Source organism: Lepus europaeus, chromosome 3, assembly GCF_033115175.1.
Source record: "Lepus europaeus isolate LE1 chromosome 3, mLepTim1.pri, whole genome shotgun sequence".
Classification (NCBI taxonomy): Eukaryota; Metazoa; Chordata; class Mammalia; order Lagomorpha; family Leporidae; genus Lepus; species Lepus europaeus.
This window is the reverse complement of record NC_084829.1, coordinates 126,293,080-126,306,778: the sequence shown is the minus strand read 5'-3', so window position 1 is coordinate 126,306,778 and position 13,699 is coordinate 126,293,080.

The window sequence follows — 13,699 nt, the reverse complement described above, 5'->3', positions numbered from 1 at the left end:
AGAGAACAGAGAGACGGACAATGAAAGAGAATCAGCCAGACAGAGAGAGTGTTCATACATTGGTTCACTCCCCAAGGACACCCAATGAGAGGGACTGGGCCAGACTGAAGCCAGGAGCCAGAAACTCAACCTGGGTCTCCCAGATAAATAGCAGGTACCCAAGTACGTGGGCTGTCATCTGCTGCTTCCCAGGATGCACATTTGCAGGAAGCTGGAATTGGGAACAGAGCCAGGACTCAATCAAAACAATCCAAAATGGGTCACAGGCAGCCGCAGTAAACTGCTGCATTAAATGTCCACTCACAAGACAGATTACTTTTAATACATAAGATGAGCATATCACCATAAAATAATCATTTGATACCTATATTTACATTGAAAACTAAGGCTTTAATTTTCTCATAAAATCCATCCTCCATTACACCTTAATTATAATATGTATTGATTCAGTATATCATTTAAACTTTTGTTGGTCTTCAAAGTACCAAACCCCTAAAATATAAGAAATGTGGTTGAGCATACAGAGAGAAAATACTAATTAGAAAACTTTGCTGTTCTCATAACATTAAATGTTAGGAAATTTCCTAGCAATTTCATGGTCCTAGATGGACAGTAAAGATTTGCATCCTTGCTGAAAAATAATCTATGACTCCATTCCAGTTTTTGGCTAGTTTTTAATTTGCATTCTAATCTTTTTTGTAATTTTGGTATTGAATATTTATTATATTTATTTAAATGTGATATTTATTATATTATATAAATATAATATTTATTATATTATATTGACTATAAAGAAGTAAAGGTATGTTTTTAGGCACATCTAGTCACCTAACAATCATCATATTCATATCATTGGTAAATGCCAACTATTGTGGCTGCTCTCATATAGTTTATAGTGTATTGCAGACCAAAGGCATTAGATCACTAATTAGAATACACTATAATAAATGCTGTGATACAAATAGATAGACACTCCTGAGCAGGCTGATAAAGTAACTGTGAATCAAAAGGCACTCACACTTGTATATTGAACAGTAGTTTTAAGAAGATGTGAACCATAAGGCACAATAGTTTATAAACTGTTGCTATGTACAATGACAGCTACTTAGTAATGTGAGTCAGTCTTTTCTTACTTAGACAAAGGTAAGAGATGTGAGTTTACTGAGTGCCACAGCCAGGTTTCAGGGGGCCATCTCCAAACAAGCATATTGACAGAGGATTAGACATGGCATTTTCCAGAGACATAGCCATATGTGAATTCCATATATAGATGTAATTCAAGTCAAAATAACTATGGGAATTTTGGAGCAGACTCACAGAATACATGAGTGTTTCAGTACTAGTTGGTTCAATGTGGTGTACATCTGGCTTTGTGTGAAGGGAAGGGAAAGAGTAGTAACAAAGTAGAATTTGATTTTAAGAAGGTTGAACATAGTTTTGATGTCAACATACATTTATGCGCAAGTTGTAAAATGTCACCTGTCCCTTCCAGGAAGAAGGGAATACATACCTTGTACTGTGAAAAGAAATTAACTCTTTCAATACACTAAATTCTTATATGCTACAACGATTTACTGTTGTATAGCTGCTGTTTTCAAAATAGTAAATGTAGAAACATAAGAAAATGTAATGGATAGTGTGTGATATAAGTAACAGAATATTTAAGCTTTTCACATTTCTGAAATTAATCTTATTTTTTCCTAAGACTTCAATGACTCAATTCTTGTCTCCCCAGTGGTTAGATTTTTGACATGGATTCTGTATCCCAGTCTTACGCCAACCAGACTGATCCTCTTCTAGTTCAGTCTGTCCAAGTGTTTGTGTGTCCTCAGCTTTGTGTTATCACATTTCATTTTTGACCTGGGATTCTATACTGCATCAGTGATAACTTTTCTCTGAGGATGGTGATAGAAGGATGAAGACAAATTGAGAAATATGAGTAAGCTATTGTGTGCGGCATCCCATCTGCACAAAATAAGGATATGTGAAATGCAATTATAATTACTATCAGTGATGAAAAGCAATCATCTTTATAATTACTCAGTAATAAACTTTAATATGCTTTCTCATGGAAGAATAACAATGGAGTCATTGACTGATGTTGGTCTCTGAACCAGTGCTCTGCAAACTGCACTAAATGGTATCTAATGACCTCAGGGAGTTAACAATCCTCAAAATGCAGGTCATTTACTCTCTTCTTGGAGTCTATTGTTCTCAAAGGTTCTGAGAATCAGTTTTTTCTCCTTTACTTATCTCCAATTCTGTGTGCTATCCCTTCCCCTCCTGTGGTGCTGAATGACCTGGCAATGAGCAGGAAGATGAAGGAAGGTGTGTTACTGCAATTACATGTAAACAAGGAAACAAACGAAAACATAATAGGGCCAATGCCAGTTAGCCATGGAGAGGAAGAGTGAGGGACATTGAGGAGGTACCCCACAGGGGGTGCAGGGTATGGTCAGCTTACGAAGTTGCAGTGCCAGGAACAAGCAGACTGGGCTGTGTAGGTGAGTCCCCATGTGCCCCATCTCCAGAGTATGTCAACAGGGTGAGGGAATGTGGAAACTTCTTCCCACAAGAAGATGGATAAAATATATGTGTGTGGCCATTCTGAAACCAGGGGATTGTGTTTCAACTGAGTAGAGATTATGCTGGTGGCTTTGGCCTCTAGATGAATACAGAAGAATATTCTTCAGCAGCTATCTATTTATTTTATCATTTGCCACACAGTGTGTATTGTCATTGTATGAGAAAGTCCTTTCTGGTTAGAATGAATGCTTACACAGCAGTCTTTTTAGATCTTTTCCCCTCTGTGAGGAATTTGTCACATCTTGATATAAAATCCCTTGTTGCTTTAAAGTTTTTATAGTTTTTATAGTTCTAAGAGCATATTTGTCCTTGTCTATCATCTTTTTTCACCCTTAAAGCCATGTTTATTTACTTTGGTATTGGAATATGTATGGCTTTGTTCTGACTTCCTTTTCCTTCTCCCAAGATATTCTGAAGAATCAGATATTGGCTCTCAAGAGGTTACCTCAAACTATTTTAGGAATGCGAGAAGAAAATGTTTGGCTAGCTCTCTTTTGTTGATTTGCCCCAGCAAGTGGGTTTAGTCATGATTGTACCTTAAAATTCCAACTGGTAGGTCAACTTCAAGATTGTGGAGACTTGTGTGAATAAATGAATCTTATTTTAAGATTCTTTCTTTCTTTATATATTTGAAAATCAGAGCGCGAGAGAGAAAGAGAGAGAGAGAGATCTTCAATCTACTGGTTCACTCCCCAAATGAATGCAACAGCCAGAGCTGAGCAAGGTCAAAGGGTCAAAGTCAGGAACCAGGAGCTTCATCCAGGTCTCCCATGTGGGAGGCAAGGACCCAAGCCCCTGTGCCATCTTCCATTGTTTTCCCCAGGCCATTAACAAGGAACTTGATCAAAATTGGAGCAGCTGGGACATGAAGCAGTGCCGATATGGATTGCCAAAATCCCCAGCAGCGACTTTACCCCCATGCCACAACACTGCCCTCAACCAAATGAATCTTAAACCCAGAATCATGAATATTATATAGGTAGAAGTTGACAGTAATTATATGCTTCCCATCTTTACTTCATTTATATCTATTGCTCTCCCAATTTTCGTTTACCTGTATATTTATATCCTGTTAACCTCCAAAATCTTATTAAAATAATTTTCATAATCTGATATATATATATATATATATATATACTTTCAATACTTTCAGAGGCAAAGGTTCCATATTTTATTTCTAAGATGTTATTTTCTGAGAAATCACAAACTAGGTCATTTATTTCCATTTTGTATTTGGACTTTGACCAGACCAGAGACACACGTGTTGGCAAAATTTCCAACAGTAAATATGTGAGATCATTTTATATATAGGTTCATTTTTTTATATTTGATCCTTAGAAGCATTTATTAAATATTATTAAATATATCTATTGCTAAAGGGAAAGATTGCAAGCAAAATATTTTAAAATAATTATTCAGGAATTTTAAAATATATTTGAAATCGTGGAACTTTCATTTTATACTGGGAAAGAATCATTGAACACATGATCTCACACAGGTCAGAAGCCTGTTTCTTATGCAAAATATACCTGAAAAGACCAGCAGTTTATAAAGGCAGTTCGTTCAGGTTGTGTGACAGACAATTACACAGTGTCTTCACTGAAGGAATCAGAGCTTTTTTTTGTAGTTCCTCGTTAATTGTAGTGCCCTCTTAAAATAAGACAAAACATCGCTGCATGCCATACGTATTCTTTCTGATATGATGTAAAAGATAAAAGCATTTAAATCTTTACATAAATTTTTAGAGAGTATAACTTACAGTTAACTAACCGTTTTAGTTCTCAGGTTGTACTCTGCTACATCAATATTCCTCATAAGATAGACCTCATAATTATACATTTGGTGGATATTTCTGGCTGCTTATAGCAATCAAAAATGTGGCATATCACTTAGGAAAGCTAGTTATTGTGCAAAATAAATTGTCAGGTAATAGTTTGCCTGGATTTTTTTGGTGGAGAATCCTTCATGGCTATGATGTGAATTTTCTCTAAAACCAGTCTACTCATGTTAAAAAAAATTACAGTCTTTGTAACTAATCAATTTGTAGGAATGTAACAAAGGAATGATCTGAAATATCAAAGTAAGATATTGTACACAAAAAGTAAAATTTGAATACTAAGCACAAAATCATGTGGCTATAAACTACTTAATTGTCTTGTAATAGAAAATGTTAGAATAAATCCATGTATGGAATAAAAATCCATTCTATGGATATCTAGTAGTCATAAGAATGAATATTTAGCAAAAAATTATTATGACTAATGATAACAAAAGACTACATAAGGATATCTTTGGATATGTATATATATTATATATATAAAATGACGAAGATGAATACCCACACACGAATAAACTCTATTCTATCCAGAAGTACTGGAAATAAAAAAACACCTCAAACTGGTTGTTTTACATTATTTTTACATAATGGAAGGGAGAGAATTTATACCTTCAAACACACTTGCCCTAGCACCCATTAGAAGTAGAATCTTGTCATGGGAAATGGATCGATTTGGACTTGCACAGTATCTCTTAAAACTCGTGTGTCTGCCACTTTATTTCTTGATGGGGAAAAGGAAAGATGAAAGAAACTGAGAGAGAAAGCAGTGTTGGCTGGGGAAGGTTGGAGGCAGACTATGTGGTAGAAAGGACAAAAAAAAAACCTCATTGCAACAGCTGTTTTGCTTATCTGAAAGTTTTAACTTGACTTTTGTTCATATCCCAGGTGAACAGCTAATAAAAATAATTTAAGCTTTAACAAAACAAGGGTAATTTATAATGTGGAAACTGTAGTTTGGCACCAGAAACAAGGTTTTTGGAAATTCCTTGGGGGGAATGAAACTACGGAGGACATAGAATTTCATAACAAGCTTCTTTCACACCAACCACCCCAGCTCCTCTCTAAACCCCCTGCCACCAACTCAACATCAAGACCAACACTTTGAAGCAAATTTATAAAATTTTCTATTTCATTGTTGATTCTGCATCCTGTTTTTAAAGCAACTCTAAAACCATATTTTTCCTCTTTTCATGGCAATATTTTAAAAATTGAAGCCTTAATTGTTTTCAATAAAATCTTTGCTACCACACATTTACAATTATTCAAGAGATCTGGTTTAAAGAGAAGTAATTCTGCTTTTGAACTAGAATATCTATTGTACATACTTCCAAATTATACTTTTCTTGGAAACAGGGCCTCTATAAATGGAAAGGTCTCACAAAAGGGTAGATTTCAGTTTTTTTTTTTTTATCCCCATTGAATTAGAACAGAAATTAATTTGCAAAATGAAAAGCTACTGTCATCTAACATATTGCACAAAATGAACATACACATGGAGATTAATCAAAAAAAGCACAGCACCAGCTTCATAGCAGTGTCATGCTTAAAATGAACTTACATTTTTATTCTGCCTTGAGGATACACAGATTGTTTTGTTTTAATGGCTTCCAGCCATCTCTATTATATAGCATAAATCCTCAAAGGGAAAGGCAGATTTTAATCCTCCAAGCAACATCTACAAGGAAGGAGTTTAAAAGTGCTGATTAAGCAAATGTTGTTGGTTTAGTCTGCCTACTCACATTTGCGTTTAAGTCATTGTGGAACAAATATTTAACTATTGGAGTGATTGGACATTATCTGAAGCCTGGATGAGTCCTGGCCATCTCTGAGTTCCTGTCAGGCCTAATTTTCCTAAGAGTTCTTTGGTAGTATTGCTAGTGGGAAAACTACCTCTGATTGTTTGGAAGGTGTTGAGTTCAACTTATCACTATAAACTTGAAGTCAGTTAGGTTTTCGAAGGCAGATGGGCTTTCACTGGTGGGCAACTTGCCTTTCTCAGCAACCTCAACTGCTGACTTTAGAGTGAGAAACTCAAGGTCAAGCCATGTTTGTCACAAAACTACCTGTGACATCAGTTTAACCTTCTGACCCTCAGTTTACTTCTTAATGAAATGAAAGTAATCATAATTCTCCTGTCTAATTCATGAAATTGCTCTTAATATCAAATGAGATAATGAACACAAAAGCATTTTATAGCTGCAAGAAATAAGGGGAAATTCATTTCTTGTATAGAGGGTGAATTCATGTGCATTTCTATAGTATATTTTAAGGATATTTCATGCAGAAGAAGTAGGCTGGAACTCTGATATGGAGATAAAACACTTGGTTAAAATCCAACTATTGATGACAACTAGTACTATTATGAGGAGCAAGTCAATGAATTTAAGCCCCCATTTCAATGAAGTCAATAATAATACTTGCCTATTCGATTATCAAATGAACTCACCTATTGAAAAACATGACTGTTATTGTCCTTATGCTTAAAAATTTCTCATCTGACAACAAAAGGCTAAGACAATTTCTGTCTCATGTGGACCACAAGAAACTAGATTTGATCTCATACTTTCCTTCATTTACATTTAAATTCCATATCCAAGCACATTAATTCCCTCTTGAAACTGTAAATCTTCCATGAAGAATTTTACCATTTAAAAAAATCCTTTATGGGGCAGTGTTGTTGTATAGCAGGTAAAGCCACCACCTGCACTGCCTGCATCCCATATACACATCTGTTTGACTGTTGGCTGCTCTACTTCCAATCCAGCTCTCTATTATGGCCTGGGAAATCAGTGGAAGATGGCCCAAGTCTTTGGGCCTCTGCACTCATGTGGGAGACCTGGAAGAAGCTCCTGGCTCCTGGCTTCAGATCTGCCCAGGTCCAGCCATTGGGGCAATTTGGAGAATGAACCAGCATAAGGAAGACCTCTGTCTGCTTCTGCCTCTCTATAACACTGCTTTTCAAATAAATAAATAAATGTTTTTAAAAATCTTTTATATGTGGTGAGTGGTGAGATTATCTTACACAATTCTTAAGGATAACTTTATTTTATTTTAGAGAGAGAGAGAGAGAGAGGGAGAGAGAGAGGTCCCATTCACTAATTTACTCTTTCAATACTCACAGTGGCCAGAGTGGGACTGGGCTGAAGCCAGGGACTAGGAATTCAGTCCAGGTCTTCCACAGATGCGGTGTGACTCAATTACTTAGACCATCACCTGCTGCCTCCCAGGGTGAGCATTAGCAGGAAGCTGGAATTGGGAGCAGAGCTTGGATTAGAACCCAGTCACTTCAAATTTAAGAAAACACAATAACTGATGAATTACTATGTTAATGGACTAAACAACTAAATGCATTGGCAGAGAGGAATAATCTATGGGAACAGCATGTCACCTGAGATGACAGCTTGATTTAAGAGGAAGTGACTTGAGGTGGGTGTTAGTGGTTCTTTTAGCCTTGTATTTTATGCTTATTCATTCTTTTTTTTTTATGTTTTTAAACTGAGAGAATGAGGGTAAACAGGATATAAGTTTTATCCTGTTTGAACATTGTTTTTATTTAAGTCCAAACTGTTCATGGCTACTTAGGGGTGAAAGATCTCTGATCATTGTCTTATTGGTTGGTGTAGTTGAACCAGAAGCCAGAGCTATTTGATTAGGAATTAAACATGTTGCAACTGCTATTTGATAAGGTTTTAATTTTGATCTTAGAAGATTTGCATTTCAAAACTGCTTTGAAAGTTGCAGCTGTCTATTTAATAGCTCATGTAGATTCAAAAAGTAATAAGCCCTGCTGTGTTGATATTTAATTCTTTATTGTATATTCAGTTCAGGTTTGGATATTGCAGTGGCATTGTTACTGATTTCATTTTCCCTAGGTGATTCATGTATCAGTTGATGATTACCAAATACTTCTTTGGGACAGAAATGGGCAAAGCCAAGATAGTTTGGGCTAATGCTAATGCTTTGATATTCTTTGGGGAGAAGACAGATTTGTATATTCTCTCTTTCTCCTGCCCTCTAGTTAGGTGTAAACAAAAAGACATACTCCTCCTTGCACCCATATTACGTTAAGAAAAGTAAAACTGCAAAATATATACTTACATGGTTAGTTATGGTACTGTTGGGCATAAAAAGGTAAAACAAATATTAATACAATGTTCTAAGAAATAAAAGAAGAAAAATATAAGTGTGCTTCTAATTAGTTATAGAATAGATTGTAATGGAAGAAAGCTTGAATCTTTTTAAATACAAGCAATTTGAATAATGGATAAAAAGAGTAAAGTCAATCAATCCTGGGAAAGTGGGGAACGAAAATGAATGTATGCCACAGCAAAGGGTAAAGATGGTGAGTTTTAGGGATGGTAAAGAAATTGGCTTGATTGCAGCTACAACTTTGTGTTGAAGAATTTAGATTGATAGGAAAAGAGAGTATAAAAATAGGATCATCTGAATTTTATCCCAACTGTTAATGCTTCTGTTGTTGGCAATGGTGGGGAGTGAGTAGGGGTGATATATGTCAGTTGTGCTTATAGTAGAAATAGTCCTTCCTCCAGCCCATAGCATCTTGCCAAGCCTGCAGTCACTGACACCTGCCAATAGCTATTGGGGTAAGCAGGTACTGAGTGAGGCTAGAACCAATTGTTCCAAGTTATCTTGCACAGAATCATAGTTTCAAAGACAGCCTATGTACGAAGAAGTAAAATCTTTTTTCAGGGAGTGGCACTGGAAGAAAGAAATGCTCTGCCTCTGTCAGGGTCCATCTTGCCTCCTCCATGGAGACAACCAGCTACAGAGGGAAGCCAGGTAAATAAAGCAGAGAGGGTAGGCAGATGGAGAGAGGAAGAGAAAGCCTTAGAGGCCACTTTTGAGCTCCTAGTTCCAACAGCACCTGCAGACAGCAAGTTCTCTTAACTTTCAGTATTAAGCCAATCTGACTTGAGAGTCTGTCATTTCCTATCAACAGACTCTTGATTAGTACCACTGGTGGGAGAACTTCATTATCAACAGCAACACAAGCACTGATCATGACCAGGCATTACTGTTTTATACATACATACATATATATATATACATACATATATAATTAATATTCCACAAATATGAATATAGATTCAAGATGGTTTGGTGAACATTAAATAGTTTAAAGTAATCAATTTCATGTTGCATGGAATTCCTTCAATATGATAGAATAAAAATAAAGGAAATGAATTAAACACTAGTAGGAAAGGAATTCCCTATGTAACCACTCTAATAAATGAATCAAGACAAAGTGGCCTTTTTACATAATTGTCTTTAGTTATCATATTTTTGCTACAGAAACTATATTTTAATAAAGCTTCAAGTTTTAGAAAATCTGAGCCTTAAAAAATAAAGATCTGCCAGAAACACTGAAATTAGCCAGGCAGGTTGTTATGTTAAATCAAATTCTACCTCCTTAGATTTCGGCTCTGTTTTTGCATGATCAACACACTGTATAATTTCAGTAAGTGCACTGGGTGGGTGGGAAACATCAGCTAGTTGGCTATTTGGTGTCAGATAAAATAACCATTGAAAACGCAAACTATTCTGTTGAATAGGTTACTGTGTCCCTACCCAAACAGCTAAGTAAAACTCACGTTGGCTAGTTGGAACTCCTAGGAATGGGATTTTGATTAAAAGAAAACCAAGATTTAGGTGTGAGCTTAATGTGTATGTGCATGTGAGAACAAATTTGAAAACTTGTACCTCTTACTGATGTACATACATGCACTTAATAATTTAACAAACATTTAAATGCATGCTAGAAAAAAAAAAAAGCCTCCTCATTGCTTTTGTACAATTGAACTACTCAGTCTCGTGTTGTAATTACAATGCAATTTGATACCAAGTGTGGAAAGATCTACTTGGGGGTGGGGGCTTGAGAGCTGTCAGGGGACTTGTTCCTGGGGCAGTGATTAACAGTTTGGTAATGAGAGTCTGTTGTGTGGGGGCGAGAATCCAAACACTGTGTCAAATGGTTAGCTGCTCTTTTAGTGACCCCAAAGCATGTAGCAGTCCTAGAGCCTATGGAGAGAGAGGGAGAGGGGAAGGGAGAGAGAGAGAGAGAGAGAGAGAGAGAGAGAGAGAGAGAGAGAGAGAGAGAGAGAGAAAGAGAGAGAGAAAAGAATATGATAAAAAATTCAAAAGACTTTACTTTGTACTTTATACAAAGTATAAAGTGTCTCACTATTGTGATTTGCCCACCAATTCTTCCTATCTCCTCTTTCATAAAAGAATTTGTGGTGGTGTAATCTATCTGGAAGTAAGAATAAAATAACCCTAACAAACAAAACTGGCGAAATTTAGGGGGTGTAGGTTCAGTAGTTGTTGAACTTGTTAAAACAAAAAATAAAAACTTTTCAGCTAAAAAACAAAATGTGACTTCATAGGAAATACCTTATTGAAATATGATTTTAAAAATAGCTTCACAGTAGATTTTACCATCTCATGAACACTCTCACTCATTAGTCAGTTTTATGCCTTAAAAACTGACATCTTATCTTCGGTTTGCATAAAAAATATAAAATGAAAAAGAAACTAACTCCTTGGGAAGATCTGAAGGGGGGAGCAGCTAACTCCACATTGCAGTGGGTTTATATTTATTGGCTTCAGACCAACTTGTTATGAGATGTCTTGGAAATTGTGTCCTTAGTGCCTCTATTTTTTTTTTTCTTAACTACTTTCACAGAACTGTATCATTCTTAGGCAGAATGAAAGACTTGGGCATGAATTCTGTGTTCATGAATAGTGTGAATTGGAGAAGTTGCTCAATCTTGGTTGCCAGCAATAATATTATAATACCTTCCCCTTGCAAGTTATTATAAAGATCAAATGAGATAGCATATGAAACATCTGATACACAAGAAATCATGAATATTTTTGGGAACATTTCTTTCTCCACTTTTCTCCTGTTCAATTCAGCCTAGCTTTATGGATAGCATCAATTTGGTTGAGTTTAAGACAAAATATATCTCTGTAAGGTTTTATTCCTTAGTATGATGTATCACAGTTTATTTAAAACCGTATTTTGAAAGTTTAACATTGAGTACATAAAATAATTTCAGTTATCAAGGTTCTTTTGTTTAAACATCTGTCTGTAAATGATGTTTAGGGTAAATTTTAACTTAACATAAAATGGTAATGGTTGAACTGAGACTCACACATGGCTCTGTAAACCCGAGAAAATGTCCAAAGTGGATTTTGGCTGAGAATGTCTGGACAGTTGCCTTGGTAATACAAAGCCAAAGCAAAGAAATGGTTGGGCCAAAGGAAGCCTAAGTACATAAACGTGAAACTACTAAACTCTCAGGAAATAAGGAAGCAAATCAAATACTGATCCAGGGACCCTCTGTCCATTTTCATCCGGGGGATGCTCTACTGCTCTAACTGGGCACCTGGTGTTCCTGTGTTTTCAGAGAAGACTGAAGGTGGGAAAAAGGTAAGGTTAGACTGTGGCTATTCAAACATTGGCTCCTTTGCTCTTAGAAAATATTATTTAATAGCTTAATTAAAATTACTACATTTTATGTAGATTGGGCTATCTTTTAAGTAGGAGTAAACAGACCTTGTCTTAAAAAACAAGTTAACATTTCTGTTTGTACTAAATAGAGTTTTTGTTCTCTTTCTAACCTGACATTTTTAATATCAGGTCCATGGACATGCTTGGCGAGTGGGTAGACTTTCAGCGATCCAAGGTAGGAAAAAATTTTGTATTTTCTTGAACTATGATGAGTGTGCTATAACACAGATATTTTATAGCATATTATAATTGTTACAGGGTTTTTTGAAAAATATTTATTTGTTTACTTGAAAGAGAGAGATAAGGGCAGACAGAGAGAGAGTGTGTGTGTATGTGTGTATCTTCCATACGCTGGTTCACTTCCCAGATGGCTGCAATGGCCAGAGTGGAGTCAGGTGGAAGCCAGGAGCCAGCAATTTCATCAGGTCTCCCACATGAGTGGCAGGGGCCCAAACACAGCTCTCACTCTATGAAGCATTTAAATTGGGTGTATCAAGACCTTTAGCCCTGTGTAAGGTAGAGCTAATAAATTGCTTGGAAGGTTGTTATGAGGCCCAAACAACTCACCATAATTCAAGTGCCTAACAGTGCACTTGCCACATAGCTCCCCCCTCCAGCTGAACAATCAAAATAGGCTTTGTTATATGTCACAAAACTACTTTAATAGTGGACAGCGCTGTAGGTTTCCCCAAGATTGAACATTGCAGTGACTATTAGACCTTGGTTGTACAATTTACGAACTCCGTAAGGGTGTTGGGTGGATTAATTAATTAATACTTCTAAGGCACTCCATGATTCACAGGGTAAAAGATCTGGTGAGTGCAAAGTCCCCTCACAAAGCATTACTACCTGCAAATTCCCTACCTTCCTGCAGAAACATTGCCAGAGAGAAGAGATGTCTTTTAGGAAAGCCAATTTTCTCATGGTTTCCTTCTGCCACCACTAGAAGAAAAATTTAGGATTTCAAAAAATATTACCACATTACTTGTTCTTGAAACATTTCCAGAAAAAATACCACAAAAATGTTTTTGTGAGGGTATTCAGACTAAAAATTTCTACAGATTGAGTATGTATCAACATAGTTTAAGTGGGTTGTATACAGTCTGTTTTATTGTTGTTCTAGAAAGGGTGACATGTGAAAATCCATGGAATTTCTTTATTTGGTGGAGGAGAGAGGGTGATTAGTTATCTAACGTAAAAAACAAATTCCTCTCAATAATCCTGAGCAATAGAGCACTCTCATTTACAAGGCGAGAAAAAAATTACCCCAAAGATTAAATAAAGCAATATCATTTTAGTAATGAAAGCATAGCTCTAAATTTTCCAAAGGAAATTTTTCACTTTTTGAATGAAAATGATAGTAACAGGTTTTATCCCTTCCTTCTGGAGCCCCTCTTTCTATTAAGAAAATGATGAGTACCATAGTAACTTAACAAGAAAACAGCTATCCTCTACCATTCCTTGTGAATAAAAAAAATTACTTCATTAATTTGAATACAAAGAAATAAGAAATTATTGAATTGACTAGAAGCATCTGGAACAATGGTATCCTAAAATATTGGAACCTATCAGTTTGGTTGAGCATCTTTACTGTGCTTGGCAGTGGGATAGGAGGGGGAATGAGGGTAAATGGAAAGAAAATTCTGTCTGGGCATCAGAATTTACAGCCCAGTGCTGGTCCTTAGCTGTAATATGTATTTTGGCAATTTTCTCGACTTCCCTGATCTTCAATGTCTCAGGGT